Source organism: Apteryx rowi, unplaced genomic scaffold (genome assembly GCF_003343035.1).
Source record: "Apteryx rowi isolate R43461 unplaced genomic scaffold, aptRow1 scaffold_136, whole genome shotgun sequence".
Taxonomy (NCBI): Eukaryota; Metazoa; Chordata; class Aves; order Apterygiformes; family Apterygidae; genus Apteryx; species Apteryx rowi.
In genome coordinates this window covers 557129-572166 of record NW_020447597.1, presented here as the reverse complement: position 1 = coordinate 572166, position 15038 = coordinate 557129, and positions in this window count along the sequence as shown.

The following is a 15038-nucleotide window of genomic DNA, read 5'->3' as shown; positions in this document are numbered from 1 at the left end:
AGGAAATGGCACAGACTCATCTCTGTCTCCTGTTAAGGCCACAGTCCTCAATGGTGACTGGTACAATCAAGGTAAATGTTGTCTGTAGGATTTTGCAGTCTACAGAGATATAAATACTTCAAGACACATGTCAGCAACCTGTTTTGTGGGGTAACAGGAAACCCTACTGGGCAAGATGCTCTTGAAATATGCAGCATGCCCACAGTGTTGGATAAGGGTGGTCTTGTCCTCCTCAGAAGGGCAGAGAAGAAAAAAACTGTGCCTACAGGCTCGATAGGTGATGTGTTACTCATCTGGGGAAGAAGGACCCCAGCACCGAGAAGGGAAGACAGACCCTATTGAGGGAATGTGCGACCTCTTTAGAGAGACAAGCCTATAGGTGTAGCAGCCTGGGCAACTACAGAGAGAGGAAAACAGTGGGTCAGTATTTGGGTGTGTGGGAGACAAACTGGGCCTGGCTCCAAAGACTGGTTGTTGAACTGGCACTTTATGGAGTATCCTGAGACTCATCTTTGTGTAGAACCCTCTTAAAGGAGATATATTAATTTATGGTTTTTGCCTTCCCCTGGGCTCTGTTTACACATATGTTTCAGAAGGAGGAAACAATATTACTGGTGAACCTTGTGTTTGCAGTGGGTGCATCGTATTTTTCCGTTTATGATATTGTAACGTCCGGCTCTCAATGGAGCTCTCGGATGAGCTACCCTCATTACATTGTTATCCCTACTCTTTTGTCTTTGGATCTCTTTTGTGTATTGCAGCTCATGTGAACGTTTCAATAAAATACCAGCTCATGCAGGCAAATGCATTGAGCTATCAATTTTGTCATGAGCAGGATGTACTTACCTCAACAAAGCAGTCACTCATCTGAGGAAATAAATGACAACCAGGGGAGGTAGAGGGAAGTGTTCAAAGCATCTGAACGCACATGGGAAGCAACCCTGGCCTATTGTACCCTGCCACCAGAAACTACCTGAAATAGCATAGCAATAGAAACTTCACAGAGCTGTTGCCTTTGTTTGCCGAATCAATGGGACTGCAAAACTGTACAGAGAGATTGTTCAGGTAGCCCTATGGACTTCACACCCAATTCTGAAGTAAGTGTATTTATCGGATGAACTATCTGGATTAACAGAGCACTGTACCTACCCAGAACATCCCTTCTTTATAGAAGTTCAAATCAGAAATTCTTCCGCTGAAGTTAAAGAATCAAGCAAGTTTAAATAAAGTAGGAGTCAGACCTTGTGCTCTTTAATTGAATTTGTTGCACATGGTGCAGAAGGTGAATCAAAGATATCCGAATCATGGCTAGACACAACTCAAACTGGAATGGGGACATGTCTTCATGTTTCCAGTGTCTATCTCATGATGCAATAGTAGTGGGTAACTTTCTAAAGCCAGTGTTAGAAGATTGCTTCCAAGCCTGGTCCTGCAACCTGCTCAGGACAGCCAGCCCCCCCTCAATTCTGCCCAGAGCTACATGAGCAAAAACATTTGAGGCCTTAACATGTTCTGTACTTCCCCAGGCCAGTCCTTGCAGAGACTGTCATTTTAGTGTTTTTATTGTTCACAGATTATTAAATACCATCAAAATCAAAGACTGAGGCCATTTCACAAGGCTGCGTAGGTGACTGGATATTTATTCAGTTCCTTTTAGCTTTACAAGAGAGCTGAGCCCTGACTATTCAAAGGTCTTAGTCACTGCAGTAGGTCCCTGTTCCTGCCGTCCCATAGCAAATACCTCCCCATACATTCTGAGAAGAGATTAGGAAAGCAATGAGTTATCAGCAGGGCTAACAAAGCCATAAATGCCCCCTGGCAGCCTCCCACCCACACTAAGGCTTCAAGGACCACCCCATTTCGGTACATAGGAGAGAGTTGTCCACAGTTCAGAGATGAAGGAAGCAGCTTGAGCAACAAGTCAAATTTGACAAAAGATGTTGGCCTGTACAAGCAGACTGGCAAAGCTACGACTGCTTTTGCTTTAACTGGGCCTTCAGATCCCTTGGTTCAGGGTCTGAGTTACAGACCTTTGCCTGGAGTCAGGTACCTAAGTTCTATGTATGAAAAATATGGAGAAAAATCATGTCTTTGAGTGCAAGATGGCTCAAAGTGCAGCTAGGATTCTTATTTTAAATTTATACTCAATATAATGCTAAGCAGTGACTTGAATCCAGCTCTCATTGGACTGCTTGGCTGCAGGGATGGGTATCTGAATGTCTCATCTCTGATGGTTCATTTCATGTAGATGTTTTGGAGAAGGGAATTAAGTCTCAGCATCCCTTCTGACTGGCGATATCCTATAAAATTAGTTGAGAGAGTGACCAGCTGAGGATCTTTAAATTAGCAGTAGTGGAAAGGGTACCCTAGAAGAAGACTGGATAAAAAAAAGGAAGGACAGAAGCAATAGCTGTGAGAGGAAAGAGGGAAGCTGTCTATTTTTGAGTATGAGTCAAACAAATCTCTGAAACTTTCATATGGGACACAAGCCTGAAAGAAGTTTAAAGTAGTTCATGTTCTAAAGCCCACATAAAGCTCTGAAAAGTTTTAAATTTAGTTGCACAGAAATCTTATAACTTTCGCAGGCGAGGTTCAAATTCAGATATTTGATACCTCTCACACCATTGCACCCTCCAAAATTAACAAAGGGAATGAAGAGTCTCTCTGCCTTTGCAGCCAGCAGTTCTGCACAGCTCACAGGCATATTCTATGCCCTTAGTGCAAATACTGGCAGTATTTTAAATGAAATGCTATTATCTGTAAATAAATCTTTATTAACATGTATGGGCACATTCAAACCAGTAAAGACATAAAAGGCAGCTAATGCCCTTTAGCCAGCTACTATTACAAAGCGCCAGGGAAGGACTTTGACTTCAGTTTGGTTATTTTTGGATGTATAGCACTGAATTTCAAAGAAAAATTGGGATGAAAATAACTCTTTTTAACATGGCAAAGTGGCCCGGATCCATTTGTCCAATACTTCGCCAGGTGGGAGCACTTCTAATCTTTTGTACGAAGCCTCATGAGATTTTAGCTTTCTTCACTAGAGATACCCCTGACTTTGAAGAAAACGAGACCAGAATTAGGTCCATAATGTTCTCCAGACTAGAAATGCTCCACATTACTATGAATGGTTTGTTCCTGATTCACAAAGTTTACTCCCTTAACTGGTCTTTACTTTGACATTGCTTTGTTTGACCAGTTATCTGGTTAACATTACTTTGCCTTCTTCCTTAATTCAGATAGCATTTCTACAGTGGATTTCTGAGCTTGTATACTAAGAAAATTTTCACAAAAAACTTCACAATTTATTAGAGGAAACCTGCTGTTGGGGACGCAGAAGTAACAGCTTCAGTATTTGTTCCTTAGTGTGTTGCATTTTTAAACAAACGAAGAAAACAAAACAAAAACCTTTGAGATCCTTGAAGATGAAAAGGTCTCAAATGCGCAGTGCATAAATTGTCTTACCCATCAGGGCCAAAGCCCCACTTCTGAGGGTTTAGCTGAGGTGCTGCACTGGTTTTTTGATGGCATACTACACAAGGCTGCTCTTCATTCAAGGATATCATTACTTACAATGCTCATGGCTCTACACATGTTCATCACAGTGAGACAGAATATCCTTCTTTTTGAATTAGGGGCCTGAATGTCCTTTTCCTGCATGATCAGAGGTGTTCTTGTTACTGCAAAGGTTTCTGAGTGTATGTGGATTGACTATTTGTTCCTTGGATGACTGCTGGGGTGGTCACATTCCCAGCACTGCTGACAGTCCAGTTTGAGATTTGCCGTTCCATCAGTCACGAGAGCCTTCCTACTGCCACAATCAATAGCTTGTCAGCATTGTGCATTTTTTTCCCCAAAATTACTTAGCTGTTCAAAATCCAGACTGTATAATGCTGATACATCCTAAATCTGAACACCCTTTTCTTCCAGATAGCTAAGTAGGAACACGGACTCTGAGTCAGAGTTAAGAGGATAGATGATAAATCATAGTCTGTTTGCTGAGCTTAACAGTCCAAGAAAGAGAGAGGAAAATCATATGCAACATCACATTTAATACATCAAAGTAATTTATGTCAGAGCCATCCTATTTGCTTTAATACAGATGTAATTTCAAACAAAATCAATCTTTTTAGCCTGAAAAGGCAATTTCTTTTCAAAAGTTATTTGTGCAACTTTTTTGGTTGTTTCCTTCTGTGCTTTACGGTACTTGCAGAACCGCCTGGAAATACTGGCATTTTAGTCTGTAGAAACATCCTTCAGGAAATGAGATGGACCATTGAACTTCTTGCACTTGACTGATCAAAACAATGAAGTAGAAATAAAATGCAGATAAAACAAAATATACTTTACCCAGAACAATGAATGTCATCTGGACTCAAAGTTACTCTACTAAGAGAGGATTACAGCTATATAATTAAATGACCAAACACCACAATAGCAGTTAAACGTGTTTCCATTTCTAGATAGGACTGTGACGAGCATGTCAAAATAGATGCTCCCAGGCCTGAAGAGCATCTGTCTAAACAGGAAAGGAACTGGAGATCTGAAGTGATTTGCTCAGCAGATGACTGGAAAATCCTAGATCTGAGCCCTCACTTTCCCAGTCATCCTCTGGTGATCCACTTCCTGGAGAATGCGGTGGGTGATGGACAGCTCTGAGAAGTGTAACGCTCTGGTGAGGAAAGTAGCAACAACCCAGTTTTATGGATGATAACTTTGAGGCTGAAGTATCAAAGTCGATATTTGTTTGGCAAGAGGGATTTCTTGTACTACTTTAGGTTACAGTCTCTTTTGAGCTGGACTATGTGTTCTTTCAGTTCTGGGAGAAATCTGGTAGACTTTGGGGATTAGGGAGAAAACAAATCAGAAGCCTATTCAAAAATTGACTGTAGCAGTGTTATGAACCTGACAATAACAATTCAGTCACTGTGCTCATGCAGTACAGACTCATCTGTGGATAGGTTTTAAATTGTTACTGTTTTAATTCTAAAGAAGCACCATTCCTTTAAAATCTATTCAGCTTTGAAAGAAAAAGGATAATTGAAGTGGCTGCAAGAATTGAAGTAGGGGTGTCCTTGACCCTTTTAACAGCTCCATAATGATAATTTCTCCATAATTCCCTTCTGGGGTGAGGGGAATGGTTCCCCTTACTCACCTTGCCCCACTTTCTTTGAGCCCTAGGGCTGAAAATTCTTGTCTTTCAGGATTTGAAGCAGCCCTTGAGTCTAGAATGAGGCATCCAGGTATGGAAATTGCCCCACCTAAAGAGCCTGCCATTTTCTATGAAGCATTCCTCTGAACAGGTGCTGGCCTGTTTTAGTAACAAGCAACTGGAGTAAAGAGTCCAGGACCCAAGGCCAGTATTGCAGTTCCTCTATCCCACACCAGTAAGAGGGAACATGGATTAATTGGCTCTAAGGGGAGCCAGCTAAGCACAGAGTCATTCACCTGGCACTGAGTGAAGTTAATGGGAACATTTCTATGACTTTGTTGACTGTTTGGCTGAACCCAAAGTGCTGTGAAATATATTTCAGGCATCATTCTGCAAGTATAAATAGTAAATTTTCTACTGACTTTCTCTTCAGAGTGAAAATAGGTAGGACTCATTCCTACCAATAAGCTGACAAAACGCTGCAGATTCATTTACCACTGTAAATTAAATGTGATCATGACTGTTCTCTGGAGCTGAGGCAGTTGGTGTGGAATGGTTCACATCTGAAACTCTTTTATCCCCCAGGAACCAACATGTTTACGGGGAGAAACATCCAGATTACATACCAGAAATTGTCCTTGGCTTGTGCTTGGCCCAAGGATTGTCTGGGATACTGCTGGCTGTTTTGGGCCAAAATTGTTCTAGGAACTATTCCAGCAAAATGTGGACGATTGAACTCAAGTGCTTGTGAATGTTCCCTGGCACATTTTTACTGCATGCAGGCTATAGAAGTGGAGATTTTTGTCTCTGAGTAGACAGATAGGGTTGAGTTCTTGGTGTGCCCAGTTTAATAGCTGGGATGAGATATAAACAAGCTCCTCCATACTGGAAAGTATCAGCTAGAATGGCCTCTGTATGAGTTCTCTGTGCACCACAGAGGACAGGCAGGTGTCACCCTGAGGCCCAGCACAGATATGTAGAGCACAGGGGGTATATTTATTCTGTAATGGAGATTATTCATGGTCATATGCCTCAAATGCACTGCAGCATCTTGTGATTCCCTTTGTGTGGCTATGTGATCACAGAGAAATTAGATTCTCTGAGGCGGGTTCATTTCCTTTTAACAAGGAAAACACATTGCACAATCGATATCTCAGTCCCTTTGYTTGTCACAGTGGCTTTTCGCACTGTTTAATTGCTCTCCGAACTTAATAATGCTGCAGGTGGCTCTTTGCAGATGTCTGTAACAGTGACAGATTAGGAGCTTTTTCACTGTTTTGATATCAAATGAGCCTTGCATATGCCTCCTGTTAAACATGAACCTGAACAGCAGGATTAATAAGAGTAGTGACTGGGACACTCGTCTCTGTATGATTTCATTTCAGTCACGATCACATTAGAGTTGAAATGAATGAGCGGTGTCTGTTAAGATCAGCTTAAAATCAGGTAGTTTATTTAGTAAGTAAATATAGATTTCTGAATCCCAATTTTGAGTCCATCCCTAAGGAAACTGTAGGCATATACAATAGGTAGCAGGCAAAATTTATGTGCATAAATCTAAACCTCTTCCACTCAAGACTATTTTACTCTTGGGTTTCACCATTCAGGTACCTCAGCTGTATTTCTGAACTTCACTCTGTGTAGGACTGAGCAGATCCACAGATCATGCACCACCTTGTCTATCTACCCTGGAGCATCTCAGAAGACTCCTTCCCTGAAAGTCCATCATCAGGCTTTCCATGGGTTTAGCTGCAACATCCAGTTTCTGTCCTCTTCATGAATCTACACTACTCTGCAGAAAGGAAACAGATGAGTGGGCCACCAGAATGGCTCAGGTAAATGTGAAGATTGCTGGCTAGCAGTTGGTGTCTTCACCTGGGAAGGGAGAGAGGCAGGTCTTACACACTTCAATATGTTATGGACATTGGAGAAAATATATGAAAAACTCTTGGGATAAGGGCAGAAAAGTCTTTCTCAGTGAGGGCTGCAATGGTTAGACTACAAGGAAACTCTCACGTATTCTTTGTTGTGAAGTAGTTTCATTGTAATTTTAGAATCATAGACTCCCACAATAATTTAGTCTGGAAGGGATGTCGGAGGTCATCTAGTCCAATCCTCTGCTCAAAGCAGGGCTGACCTCAAAGCTAGGTCAGGTTGCTCAGGGCCTTGCCCAGTTGAGTTTTTAATGCCTCCAAGCACAGAGATTACACAATTTCTTTGGGTTTTTCCCCGCAAGAGAGAATAGCTTCAGCAGGAAAAAAACAGAAAGCTCTCTCTTCCCCACACCCAGATTTGCTCTTGAAGGTAGCTTTTAATCACTCTAGGAAACTCTGGGACTGATACCAGTTCTCCCACATGGAACTCTCAGCTGTGAAATAGCATGTAAAGAAAGGTGTGCCACCAAAAATGCCTTCTGCTAAAAGATCAGAAGAGCATGTGATTTTGTGAAGATAGACTAGAGACCTTCAGCTGAAGGTGAATGCTGCTTGGACAAACAAGTCTTGGGGAGAGGCAGTATTTAATACGTGTCCTTCTCTTCAGTGTTTTGCTCTCCCTAGAGGACTCCTCAGTCAACATGAATGCTGTTCATGTTGACTGGTGCCTGGCTCCCCTCATGATGCTATATGGAGAGACCGGGCACTTGTCCCTGGGGTCTGGATTGCAGTCTAGTAGCCAAGTCCTGCAAAGAGAAGTCTCTGTAGTTTTTGGTCCTTTGGACCTAATCCTAAGAGACTGACTCAAGCCTGTGCAGTAAATTGATTGCAGGACTAGGAATAAAATGCAGAAGCCCTGGCTCTTCAGTGCCAAGCACTGAACCGTTACTCCTCTGGGTCAGGCAATGAACAAGCTAGAAAAGCCTTTGAGACTCTGAGCATGAATAATAGACCTAAAGCTCCAGCTCGGAGCCAGATGGAGAAAATACATGTTCCTGCTCTTCTTTGTTTGCGTACTCATACGTGCTGCTTTCAAGGGGTTTGTCAGCCTCCTGCTTTCAAAGAGCTGACAGTCCTACTGCAACACTGTTTGACTAAGTGTGCAAACATAAAGTGGAGATTAACCAAGATAACCTTTTAATAACACCATCACTGGAATGATCAGGCTGACTGACAGCAGGGACTGGGCTGGGTTAAATATGTATGCAAAGAGAATTATTAAAACATCCTTTGTATGTACTTGCATTCACATAAAGGCATCCAGGTGTGCCCTGTGATACCCAATCACACTTTTCCGTCACCAGTCTGACTGCCTATCATGCACCAGGCATGAATTCCTGGCAGTAGATTAACAGCTTGTGCCAACCCGCTCACAATTTACTGCATGATCATTTGATTTACTGCATTTCTAAACCTATATCTCATCTGATTTGTCAGGCCTGTCCTGATGAATCCTGTACCAGACTGAGCCATACTTGAATGGATTCTACATGTTCTCTAATAGGCAGAGGCTCTTCAGTACTTTCTGCTAAATTACAGGGCTGTGCATTTTAACTCTCCATGGCCTTGACAGCTCTTACTAGACACATTATGGGCAAATACAAGGCAGCTTGTCAGACTAACAAGGCCCTGGCAAGTTTTGAGTAATATAAACTCTTTTGTGAACACCAGCAGCAGCGAGAGCTGACAGAAGAGACAAATACGTTGTTCTGGCAGATGTTTGAGACAAATTAATAAATAGAAGAAAGTGTCTTTGATCAAATGAAACAATTAGGTAAAATGTTCCCTAGTTTCTTTATTAAAACRAAGTACAAAATCTAAAGTGTTGCTGAAACAGGGGAAAATACTTGAATGAATGTAATAGGATGTGATATTCCTCTCCCTCAGGTAAATGCAATTCATTGTTCTGTTCTTAACAGCAGTACAATTATTTCTTTGTGCTGCTAAATAACTACTTCTCTGCAGCCCCAAATGAGATAATGAGCTGTACGTAGGTGTGTCAGAAAGGATGATTCGATGGCCAGAACTATGCCCCCCTTGCTAGGGACACCTGACAGCCAATCTCAGCTCTGCCAATAGCCTGCTGTGTGACTTTGGGAAAAACTTCAGCTCTCTCACCTGTTTATTCCCTGTCTTCAGCTACGAATCCGAGTGACATAAAGACCTTCCTGTGATTCTGCAAGATTTCTTGCTGTGTGCCCATATGGGACTCAGCAGCTCTGCCATGCTCTCAGTTGCACCTCTGAATGCTGCTGTTAAAAGAAAAAAGGTGATAAGGCACTCAATGAAAAGTGTCAGCACGCTTTGGGATCCCTTGGAATAAAGCGATATATGGAAATATATGACAGTTTCTAGCAGAGGATGATTTCACCGCTGTAATTGCAGAATCGGTTGCTTGGCCTATTTTCACAGGTTGCCTTTTGTTTAGGTCAAGTACTTTCAAAAGACATTGCAAATAATTTTTTGTATAGAATTAGCTTGCTGTCTTATCTTTTCTTCTTTACCTTCAAGGATGAAACTTGATGCCCTTGCTCATATGAAGCTCCCACTGAAGTCAAGAGGAAGGTCAAGGTAAGGTGTTCAGGAGAGGCTGGACTTCCATCATAACCATCAGGGTCCTGCTTTTGAAATTGCTGCAGTCTCACTAAACTGGGGTCATATCCTGGTTGGATCCCTCTCCTACAATGCAAGGAGAGTGTTTCTTCATCCAGTTCTCTCTCTCTTCTCTTTCTTTTTTAGCTAGATCGAATCCTAAAACAGTTGGGCTGAGATGACAGTGTTGAGTGTACATGAAATATAAACAGCAATCCTGGTGGTATATGTATGTATGCATATATGTATATATGCATATAAGTATTTAGCCAATGGGGAAAGGAAAAAGGGGGAGAGAATGACATGCCAGGAACTCACAAAAGTGAAGCAAAATACTTCCAATATTTTCCTTTAACTTTTTATTTATCTATTACACTTTACTCAGAGAAGAAATTGAATTTCCTGGAAATCTCTAAAAGGAAAGCTTTGTTTTTTATCTATGAGGTTTTCTTCTTTGTCAGGATACTTCCTGACAGATACCAGATTTGTGTTGCCATTTACACTGTGGTATATTACGTCTGCTCACTGGTGGTTCTTCCCCTCCCCTCAGTTTGCTGCCAGGGAAGTTTTGCCATCTCATGCAAAGAAATAACTGTGACTGGAGGTCTGGTGTTTCTGTGGGGCTATGTGCAGAGCCAAAGTCAGCTCCTGAGGAAGTGGAAAGAAATGGATCAGGCATGAGCACAGCATGGCCAAGACAACAGGAGGAGAGCCAACCTTCTGCGCTCTGTGTCGAAAGTCTCCTAATCTGGCTTCCAGCTGCCAGGCCAGGAGAACATGAATGTCCCATAAATCCCATGTGATATCTGCCAATGACACCCCCAGACATCTCATGTCTATTTGTGAGCACCTGAATCGAGCCCAACAGAGCTAGTGCATGTAGGGAATGAGTCATTTGACTAAACCTGTCCTGCTTAGAAGGAGAAGAGTGGCTCCCTAGACTCCCTGCACAGTTCTCCATTGACTGTAAGGGAAGCTTAGTCACTTTCTCAAATATAAACACTTTGTAGTCAGACGAATCCCACCCTATGCAGGCTAGGACACCAACCACAGTGAAAATCAGTCTGTCAAGCTTACAGGCAGAGAGTAATGACTTATGTACCATCGCACTGAAAGGGGTCTAGATTGGCCTGATTCCTTTCTCCCTGATTCCTGCTACTCTCTTTGCCTAGCCAACCTCACAGAATTACAGGCTGCAGTTTTGCAGTCAAGCTTTCTAAACACTCAGCCTGCAAGGATGTCTGTGAAGTTCTTCCTCTTCACAGCCAGTTGGAATTACAGACTTTGAGAACCATAAACACACAGCAATGCCCTTCCAGAGCTTGGTGGGACACACTGAACTGCCAAAGAGCTCCCACTGACAACTTCTTCTCACAAGCTCAACTGAAAGCAAGAACCAATGAAACCACTTTGACAACTGTGAATATGAAGTGCCCTGGAAAAAGTCTGGAAAAGCAGATAGCCCAGTGGTGAACTGAACCCAAGTTTCCATTACACATCCCATAGGTCTGTGAGCATGTCCATTAGCTTTATTTTGCCTCAGTTCGCTTTCTGCTATGGGGTTAGTTTTCTTGAGCCTGTTAGATTGTTGGACCTGCAGTGTCAGGGCCATAAACAAACTTAAATGTGGCCCTTTCATCTACGTAAGACATATGATGGAGTTGGGCCACACTAACAGACTTCAATGGCTGTGACTTGTAGTCTGGGCTGGGACCACCGCTCCAGTGACATTCAGCCCCAGCATCAGCCCCAGCCATAAACAGAGACTGCAGCTTCCCCCTCCAGCCACTGCGACTCACAGTGCTGGCATCAGCCTCATTCCTGGTGAGGAACCACAGTTGGTGCTAACTGAACCACTATGTATCAGGAGATGGAAGCCAATGGAAGGACATTAAAAGCCCCCTTGGCTGTCCCTTTTCCTCCCACTATATCCCTGCCTACCACCTTCCAGGGAAAAAAGGAAAATTAATTTGGTGTTCAAGCATCTGGAGAGCAGTCATTGAAAGGTGCTCCAAAAGAGCATATTATTACAGATGTTCTTCTTCTTACTGCTACAGCAAGTCAAGAAGAAAACATACTGCATAGACTGTGATGTGTCTGAAATCTAGTGCAAACTGTTCCCTTTCAAGCAAGCTATAAAACTCTGGAAGTTCAAACTATGTCCTGCAGGCAGCAGAGGAGGAGAAATGTTCTCTTTTTTTATGCTTTTTGATTATTATTGTATTATTAAAGATAAAATTGTGCTGGGGGGTGTTCAAACAATGTGGTGCTGAGGAACGTGTGTGAAGCAGATAACACCACTAGGAGGGAAATATATATAATAACAGGAAATTTATTCATTAACCTTGGAGAAAATGATGATTACAATATTAGTGAGTCTGAAAGATATGAAATACCTTCTGCCATCGGATAAAGGATAGCCCAGCCAAGGCTAGGACCAGACTTTGAAAGTACCTCCTAGAAGAAATAGCAGGTGGAGGTGGGAGTAAGAAGGGAGAAGGGGCGGGGGGAAGCAATTCCCTCATGGTAACACTTTAATTTTTAATTTGGAAAAGTTAATATTATTTCAAGTTTTATACCCTGAAGAAGAAACCACTTGAGGCAGTGCCATGTTCTTGGCTGCTTTGTGGATTAAATAAACCCATAGCTAATATGCTTTTTATTTATTTAAGGGACAGATTGTGCCTTGGACAGAATGTCTGCCCAGATCATAGAGTCATACTCATCCCCTTAGGCTGCCACTTTGATCTGTTTTGTGCCTGATAATCTCCCATGCCCTTCATTTGTAGCTGTGCAGGGAACGGGCAGAGGTGCCCCACATTCCCACAACGTGGCAGCTGGCAGGAATTGGCCAGAGTGGGCGTATCATGGTAGCATTTTGCAATAATTTTACCTTCTAAAGCAAAGCTCTCCTTGGATGAAAGATGGAGGGAAACAAGACTGGGCTGCACCTTACCCAGGTTTCAGAGGAGAATCAATCCTGTCTGTACCACCAGTTCTGCTACCGTTATGGCTGGAGTCAGAACACTGTGCGAAAGTTGCATTGCAATATGTTGGATTCATTACACATTACTGTGTGCAATTTCTTCCTTCAGTTCATATTGGACCCTCAAGTTATTACTCAAGCTTCACCCTCTGCTTCTATTTTTCAGGCTAAAAGGAGTAATGTGTTGGTTGGGATAGCATTCAGTCTGAGAAGAGGGAAAGGCTGGAAAGGAAGAGGAAAGCTTCCTGGGGGCACTGGCTATTTCTGTTGCGCAGAGTTGTGACGGGTGGCCTCCCTAGGTTTCCTGCCTGTCGTAAGGAATAGTGCTGCTGCCTGTGAATCCAGACAGATCCTAAGCCAAGATGCAGCTGCAATAGGCACTGGGATGCCGGCTGTTCCCCAGACGGGGAAGTCCTGCCACTACATGTGACACTTGAGCTAAGTTGTTGCTCTGCCTGTTACTGATCAAAACGGCTCTAAACAAAACAAATGAAGTCTTTTTGAAACAGATTTTCTGGATAGGTTAGCTGGAGGGGTCCATGGCCTCTGTGAAAGCCCCCAAGGGCACATCCAGGGACCTTCTCTGACCACCACCCTTTGAGCAGTGCTTTAGAACACCTTTCCCACAGGGCCCAGCGGCTAGTGCTGAAGATTTGGAGACGGGGAGAGGGATGCAATAGCACTATAGGTAAGCGTCTGAGCAAGTCTGCAGGACAGGTCCCAGCTTAGATCCACCTAGRAACCAAATATAACTTTCAAACCTGAGATTGGAACGTTTATAGCCATATTATCCACTAGACCAGAGTGAACAAAATCTGTCCCACTTCCCAGGCCACCAGAAATAACAGTCTCGTGATAAACCCACTCTTTTTTCTTTGGTCACAGGGCACTAGCATTTTAAATCTTCCTGAGCTGAGATGGGAGAAGGGAATATTACTTTGGATTAATTTAGTGTTTACCAACATAAGGTGCTTGATCTGTAAGCCAGAGCTTCTCAAACTGGGGGGCAATGATTAATAAAGCAATGGAAAAGATAATCTGGGAGTAGACAGTAGCCTGCCTTAATTTAGGAGTTTTGGTTTCCTTAGTTTGCTCTGTGGAAGGCATCGTTGGAACTGTACAGCACTTTAGTAGGACAAACAACCTTGATCGAGTAAGATATTTTGATGTGTGCTTATTTTTAAACATACAAAAGGTCCCGCTGAAGTTAGTAGGACTTATATCCTTACCTGGATTGAACCCCCAGTTCCTGTGCCTCCATTTCCTCGGTTACTGCATGGGCTCAGTAAATCTTACTCAGCACTGGGGAGTCTCATAGGCACTACATGAATGCCAGTGCAACATGAACAAGTCTCCTGCTTCCATATTACTTATCTCTGCATCCTAACTGAGTTGTGCATTTTGTTGTCCCTTTGGAAGTCAAATGACATGAGGACTAAGTCTATAGTTTTCTGTCTTATACAGACCATCCACCCTGAAAAAGAACTTTTTTTTTTTTTCAGATGGAGAAACAAAAGTGGATATCAAGGACTGAGTAAGAGGGCTGGAATCCTCTATTCCACCTGGGCCAAAAGCAAGCCACACCTGTTCTCCACTGAGTCGCTTCAGCTCCCCTGAAAATTTCAGCAGAACAAGGGAGAGCAGTTCCTTTGCCAAGATGATTTTCCTCTGCTGTGTTACTTCCAGGCTGCAGTCTGGTGGCAGCATTTCTATGACCAATCTATTGTGCAGATTTTAATTTTACAGGATATTCCTCCTCTGTGCAGTACTTTATGTAAGTTGAATGCTCCATAAGGGCATGGGAACTCTTCTTAGCCCTTGAACTGTATTAGAACCAAATCCCTTTTTTGAGATTTAAAGGCTCAAATCCAATGTTTATTTTATTAAAATCCCAGCTGAGATGGTGAAACCTTTCCCTCCATATCAACAACCCCATCTCCCTCTCTCTCACAAAAGAAAAATCACAGGCTGTTTCATTTTTACAGAGCTCTATGAGACTGCACTTCTGTGCTGACACTGCTTTGCTCTGTGACCCTGGAGCAGAGGACATATGGCACACTGGCCTCCCCATGCCTGAGTCCCACGTGTTGGGTCCCAGCAGCAGGAACAGCTGTACGTTGGGAACTCCGGACTGGAAAGGATTTTCAAAGTCACCAAATCCAACCCACCACTGTTGCAGAGAAGCCCTGTCATAAAATTGATCAAGCTCCCTCTTAAACTGCAGCAGCTTATTTTCGCCTCTGCAGTGCCAAGGCTTCACTATTTCAACGATCCATTAGAAGGTTTCCATTATCCAAGGTTAACTTATACCCATCCAAGGTTAACGTATACCCAGGTGTTCTGGTGCCAACAAAGACTTCTAGCCAAAACA